The following is a 7,612-nucleotide window of genomic DNA, read 5'->3' on the forward strand; positions in this document are numbered from 1 at the left end:
AGAGAAATGACAATGAGAATGTCCAGCTCACGTTTGATCGACTCACTAACATCACAAATGAGCTTCAAGCTCTCGGCGCCACTAAGATCACCAAGCATGAAGTCGTCAAGACACTCCTGAGATCACTTGACAGCTTGTTTGACACCCTGGCCCTGATGATTCAAGAACGTCCTGACTTCAAGACACTCGATCCGTCTGACATACTTGAGAGGCTCAACACACACGAGTTTCAGCTTTTTGAGAAAAGAGACATCTACGGTCCCAACTATGGGCGAACTCGTGCCTTGAAGGCAAAAGCTGTCTCCTCATCTGAAGAAGAATCTGACAGCAGTTCTGATGATCCTGAAGACATTGGAAAGGAGCTTGCTATGCTTGTGAAGAAGTTCCAAAAATTCACCAAGAAGAAAGGCTTCAGAAAGTCTTCACGATCAAGCTCAAGGAATGATGAAGCTTCTGCTCATGACTACAAGAAGAGAACATGTCACAAGTGCAAGAAACCTGGCCACTACATCTCTAAGTGTCCGCAGTGGGACAATGAGAACAACAAGAAGAAGAGGAAGGAGTATGAGTCTGACGACAAGAAGAAGAAGAAGAAATACTCAAAGTCTTCTTCCAAGTCTTCCTCAAAGTCTTCATCACACAAGAAGAGCTCATCTGGCAAGGCACGTGCGTTTGTTGGCAAGGAAATGGATTCAGAGGAGGATTCTGCTTCTGAGGAGGCGGAGGTGGAGTCTGAGGAGGAGTCCGATTCTGGCGTTGCGAGTCTGGCTACAGCATACGTTGCCAAGTCCACCTTCAACACTGAAGACAATGACTTCATCACCGACACCGATGCAAATGACAAGGACTACTCCGCTCCTACCTACTGCTTCATGGCACGCGGTGCCAAGGTAAACACACGCACTACTCACTATCAAACATCTAGTGAAGATGACTCTGATTGTGGTTCCAAACCCAGCTACAAAACACTTGCTAAAATTGCAACTGAACAACAAAGAGCTATGGAACATATTCAAAAACTGTTAGACAAAAGCGATGATCTGTTAGACGCTGAAATGACTCGATCTCAGTCCTTAATTGAAGACATAAAAAATCTTCATGTTAAGTATGAGGAACTTGAAAGTCGTCATGAAACGCTCTCAACAACTCATGAAAAGCTTTCCTATAATTATCTTCAAAGGAAGCAAGATCTTGAGAAATTGAGAGCGGCTCATGAAGATCTTCAAAAGGAAAACGAGTCACTTCGCGCCGAACAGATCAGTTTAGCTCAGGAAGGATTTGAACCACCATGTCTTAAATGCATCGAGCGTAACAACGCTACTTCTGTTGCTGGGTGTTCTACTACTGCTACTATTGCAATATCTTCGACTGTTGATGTGGTAACTAACCCCTCTGCTGAGGATACCACTGTTATTGCTGATGAGAATGCTAGGTTGAAGACATTGCTTGAAAGAGGGATGTACAAAAGTCTCAAAGGGCATCAGACACTATGTGATGTCCTCAAAAGGCAGATCCTGAACCGAAACCCTAGGAAAGAGGGTGTTGTGTTCGAAAGGAAAATGAATGCTGATGGCTCTTACTGGAAACCTGAGCAGTACCCCAAAACAACATGGGTTGCTGCAAAGGAACCTTCAGCGGATCCATCCAGCCTATCTGGCTTCACTTGTGCTAATCCCATTGTTATTGATGAATCCTTTGATGCAAACTATAAACTGTTTAAGAATCAGAATGGTGAAGTGTTTGCCAGATATATTGGTACTAACTACAGGAATGGGCCGCCTATGAAGAAAGTCTGGGTGCCGAAAAGATGTTTGGAGAATCTTCCTATGAATGTCATCATGACACCACACATGAAGAAGACAAACCCCAGACCACAGGCTTCATACGGTCCAAAGGCTTCATACAGACAGAGGACTCACCTGAGTCGCACTAACGCAAATGTTTTGCAGGGAAACCTTACTCAGGCCTATGAATATGAACGCGTTTCATCAAACCGCCATGTTCATAAGACCAAAAACTATTCTGCTTGTCCTTATGAGTACTATTGTCCACCTGCAAGACTTTTTGCTAGGGCTCCAAAGCCAAAGTTCTCAGATGCTGCACTTAGACTCATTGCTTCGAAGCCACCCTTGAAGATGTGGGTGGCTAAGAAATCTTAACTCTCTTTTGCAGGGAAAGGTCTCCAGCCGAAAACCAAAATCATCCGAAGCCATTGCTGGGGACCTTAAACATCTTGTAGGGCGCAAGATCAAATGCCCAAATGGTCTTATTATGTATTTTGTTCCTGAGTCGCTTGCCACTTGCCCTATCAGTCCTAACCTCGATCTAAGCTTTCATAATCCACTTGCTTGTCAAATGTTTATGCTTCACAATTCTCTTCGTGAAGCCTATCCCCCTAATAGCACTGTAGGGTACGACACCAGCTGCTTCAGAATGGATTATTGATAGTGGGTGTACTAATCACATGACTGGTAAGCGAAGCCTTCTCATGGACTCAACCTTACGTCCATCTGACAAAAGTCACATCACATTTGCTGACACTGGTAAAAGCAAGGTATTGGGTCTAGGTAGAGTTGCAATCTCAAAGGATCAACACATGGATAAAGTCATGCTTGTTGAATCCCTTGGTTTCAACTTACTGTCTCAATGCTTTGCGGTTTAAACATGATTGTGATGTTTGGAAAATATCGTTGCCTTGTTCTAATGGAATCTGACAAGTCTCTAGTGTTTGAAGGGTATCGGAGAGATGATTTGTACGTGGTAGATTTCTCAGCAGGACCACAACTTGCCGTATGTCTTATAGCAAAAGCTTCTGAATGCTGGCTCTGGCATCGGAGGCTAGGGCATGCTGGCATGAGGATCCTCCACACCCTTGCAAGGAAGAAGCATGTCATAGGCATCGAGGGCGTCAAGTTCAAGAAGGATCACTTATGCGGTGCCTGTGAAGCAGGAAAGATGACGAGGGCCAAGCATCCCTCGAAGACAATCATGACAACGACTCAACCCTTCGAACTGCTCCACATGGATCTTTTCGGTCCCACTCATTACTCAACTCTTACTACTACTGCTTGTCTCTATGGCTTTGTCATTGTTGATGATTATTCAAGATATACTTGGGTGCATATAATCCTCTACAAGACTGAAGTGCAGGATGTCTTCAGACGCTTCGCTAATTGAGCAATGAACAACTATGGCGTCAAGATAAAGCACATCAGAAGTGATAATGGCATTGAATTCAAGAACACTGACCTAGATACATATCTTGATACTTTGGGCATCACACATGAATTCTCAGCTCTGTACACACCGCAGCAGAATGGCGTCATGGAACGCAAGAACAGAACACTTATTGAGATGGCCCGGACGATGCTTGATGAATACAAGACTCCAAGAAAATTCTGGCCTGAAGCCATTGATACTGCATGCCATATCATCAACCGTGTTTATCTTCACAAGCTTCTGAACAAGACATCCTATGAGCTCCTTACTGGCAAGAAGCCAAATGTCAGTTACTTCAGAGTATTTGGTGCCAGGTGCTGGATCAAGGATCCACATCACACTTCAAAATTTGCACCAAAGGAACATGAGGGTTTTATGCTTGGATATGGAAAGGATTCGCACTCCTACAGAGTCTTCAACCTTTTTCACTATAAAGTGGTTGAAACAGTGGATGATGTGCGGTTCGATGAGACTAACGGCTCACAAAGAGAGCACCTACCAAACGTGCTAGATGAAGTTCCATCCAGTGAATCAATCAAACTTATGGGAACTGGAGAAATCATACTGTCTGAAGCTCAGCCTGAAGAGGAACTTATCATATCTGCACCTGATCAACCTGAAGACAATGCTCAGCCTGAAGACAATCCTTCTAACGATGACAATGATTAGCAAGAGCAAAATCTTCGTCCTGTACATCCTCGTGTTGCAAATGAAGTACAGATTGAGAAAATAATTGATAGCATCAATGCACCACGTCCACTCACTCGTTCAAGGGCAACACAGCTAGAAAATTTCTGTGGGCACTTCGCATTCGTCTCAATATCTGAACCCAAGAAAGTTGAAGAAGCCTTCATGGAACCTGAATGGATTCAAGCTATGCAAGAAGAGCTTCAACAGTTTGAGCTGAATAATGTATGGGAACTGGTTAAGCGTCCTGATCCTCGCAAGCACAATATAATGGGCACCAAATGGATATATCGCAACAAGCAAGATGAGCATTGTCAAGTTGTCACAAACAAAGCTCGTCTCGTTGCTCAAGGGTACACTCAAGTTGAAGGGACTGACTTCGATGAAACATTTGCTCCTATGGCTAGACTTGAAGCCATACGCATACTGCTGGCCTATGCAAATCATCATAACATTCTTCTGTATCAAATGGATGTGAAGAGCGCTTTTCTCAATGGCAAGATTGAAGAAGAAGTGTATGTTGCACAACCGCCTAGCTTTAAAGATCCAAAACATCCTGACATGGTGTACAAGCTCAACAAGGCACTGTATGGCCTCAAACAAGCCCCTCGGGCTTGGTATGACACACTGAAAGACTTCCTGAAGAGCAAAGGCTTCAAACCTGGTTCCCTGGACCCCACTCTCTTCACAAAGACATATGATGGTGAACTGTTTGTGTGCCAAATATATGTGGATGACATTATCTTCGCTGCACCAATCAGAAATACAGTGAAGAGTTTGGATATATGATGCAAGAGCAATATCAGATGTCCATGATGGGTGAGCTGAAGTTTTTCCTTGGTCTTCAAATACGTCAGCAATGCAACGGCATCTTCATATCTCAAGAGAAGTACCTCAAAGATTGCCTAAAGAAATTTGGGATGCAAGACTGCAAAGGCTTCACGACGCCAATGCCAGCCAAACATCATTTGGGTCCCGACGACAATGGTAAAGAGTTCGATCAAAAGGTATACCGCTCCATGATTGGTTCTTTACTTTATCTATGTGCATCTAGGACAGATATCATGCTTAGTGTTTGCATGTGTGCCCGGTTCCAAGCGGCACCAAAGGAATCGCATCACTTAGCTGTGAAGCGAATTCTCAGATATTTGGCTCACACCCCAACATTAGGATTATGGTATCCAAAGGGCTCAGAATTTGATCTGGTTGGATTCTCGGATGCTGATTATGCTGGTGACAAGGTGGATCGCAAGTCTACATCAGGCACATGTCATTTTCTGGGACGATCACTTGTATGTTGGTCTTCAAAGAAGCAGAACTGTGTATCTCTCTCCACTGTTGAATCTGAATACATTGCTGCTGGATCTTGCTGCGCTCAGCTTCTATGGATGAAGCAAACACTCAAAGACTATGGCATTCATCTGAAGCAAGTGCCACTCTACTGCGACAACGAAAGCGCCATCAAGATTGCCAACAACCCAGTTCAGCACTCGAAGACAAAGCACATTGAAATTCGTCATCACTTTCTCAGAGATCATGTTGTGAAGGAAGATATTGATATCATACACGTCAACACTGAAGAGCAATTGGCAGATATCTTCACCAAGCCCTTGGATGAGAAGAGGTTTTGCAAGTTACGGTGTGAGCTAAATATCTTGGAATCCTCAAATGTCCTGTGATCAGGCACACATCCTAACACTTATGCATATTGATGACTTAGATGTGCAACACACGAAGTAAAGTATATCTTCAATCAATGAAGACTTACATTCTAAGTGTGAATACATTAATGTGGAATTTGACTTCGGAGCGCCACGATAATTGTGCGCCGTGTCTGGGTCTAATACTTCCTATACGGTGGGTAACGCCACCACCAAATTTTTCTGTTTAAAGTGTTTCACTCATGGCGTTACGTTTGGTATGTCTTCACATTTGGTTTGGCTTCAATCTCAACTTGTCTTCATGATTATCTTCACTATGTTGATTTGATTGTCTTGCTCATATATATATATATATATATATTCATATATATATATACCCTAGTGTTCTGTCCTCTACAGCATTCACTTATAGCTATGTCTTCTTGTTGAATCTTTTGAACTAAGTGAATGTGATCGGACCCTAACCTCTCTATGCTTTCTATCTCAAACTCTATCTCTCCAAATCATATGCATTCTATTGAAACTGTCGAATATCTTCTCTGCGTCCTTGTCAACAGAGGAGACAAACATTAAGTCTGTTTTCAATGCTAAATCCTTTCACCTGAAACCCGGAGAAGTGGGAACGACCACCCGACAATCCAGGCGTGCGTGGGAACATGGAACAACCTCCAATATGTTGCATGATGGCCACGTGTCCTTCAGATGTGAATCGCCAGGGGCACCTGTGTAATAACACTGTGCCATCCCTGTCCCTATAAATACACGCCTCACCACAGTCATTATCCTTTCTTCCACTCTCGCACAAACCCTAGCGCCACCGCTAGCCCTCGACGACGCCGGCGACGAAGCGCTTAGCTGTCGTGACCTCTCCGACGCCGTCTCCACTCCGGACGCGGACATCGTCTTCTCCGCCGTCGCCGTAGGTGTCCTCCGTCGCCAAGTTAGGGCACGGACGATCGAACTGCTCGGCCTCCTCTCCCACTCCGTCTAGCAGTTCTTCATGTGGTAAATAAAACATCCTTTTTACGGTCCCTTTGACCATATAGATTCATCACTTTCTACCACAAGCAGTTTCTGTTCACACAAGTTGGATCTATTTCATACTGCATCTCATAATATGCCTAGTATGTTCACTTATGCTTCACAAAGTAGTTAGATTCCTCACTTGTACTTATTTGTGGATTCGTACAAATCTGGAACCAACTCTCTATCTATGAGTGAATGTCTTCGCACTATGAGGTCAATGTCTTCTAACCTGATTTATCTTCAAAATCTTCTGAGAATGCATATGACCTCTTCCCCTTCCCTCGCACCTTAATGCTATCACAGGTACATGTCCGTGGGAGAATCCCTTGGTTCTCATAGTCTCCATTCGTTTGCAGAATTCTTACAGCATCACATTAACTCTCCTGAAGCCAGTTCCTGTTTGTCCAGCAAGCGAAAGCCTTTGAAGCCTTTGAATGTGTTAAAGCCATTCAGTTTGAAGTTCATGGCTGCAGAGAAATCAGTAAGGAAGGGTGGCAGACAGCGTCGTGGGGGAACGTCAAGAGATTTGCCTGATGACCTCTCAGAGCTTTACAAGACAGATCCAGAAGATGATTACAATCAGCGCAAGACCCGAATCCAATGGATTCGAAGATATTGGGCAGAACAGTGGTTCAAGTACAGGTTTGTGACCCAGGAATATGCTGAGAAGAATGCCATCAAGCGACCATGGGGAGACATCCTATACAGAAATCTTCAACCCAGGTCCAGAGATGAAGCCATTGAACAAGGATTCTATCCCTGCATGGTCTGTGGACCACAGCCTGCGGATGCAGACCCATCGTCATTGCTATGGTGTCGTGATGACAATCTGTTCAAGCGCAACTTCCATTTTGCCAAGAATTCGGCTAAGAAGAACAAGAAGTCACTGGGACTAGACTTCAACCCTAGTCCTTCTGCTCCCCGTGCCAATGGCACCCGCGAAGCTGAACCCAATCTTGTTGGGCCCTTCTACAACCTGGAAGGTCTCATCACTATATCATGGTTCAAGGGACAGCCGT

The sequence above is a fragment of the Triticum urartu genome, chromosome 4, assembly GCF_003073215.2.
Source record: "Triticum urartu cultivar G1812 chromosome 4, Tu2.1, whole genome shotgun sequence".
Taxonomy (NCBI): Eukaryota; Viridiplantae; Streptophyta; class Magnoliopsida; order Poales; family Poaceae; genus Triticum; species Triticum urartu.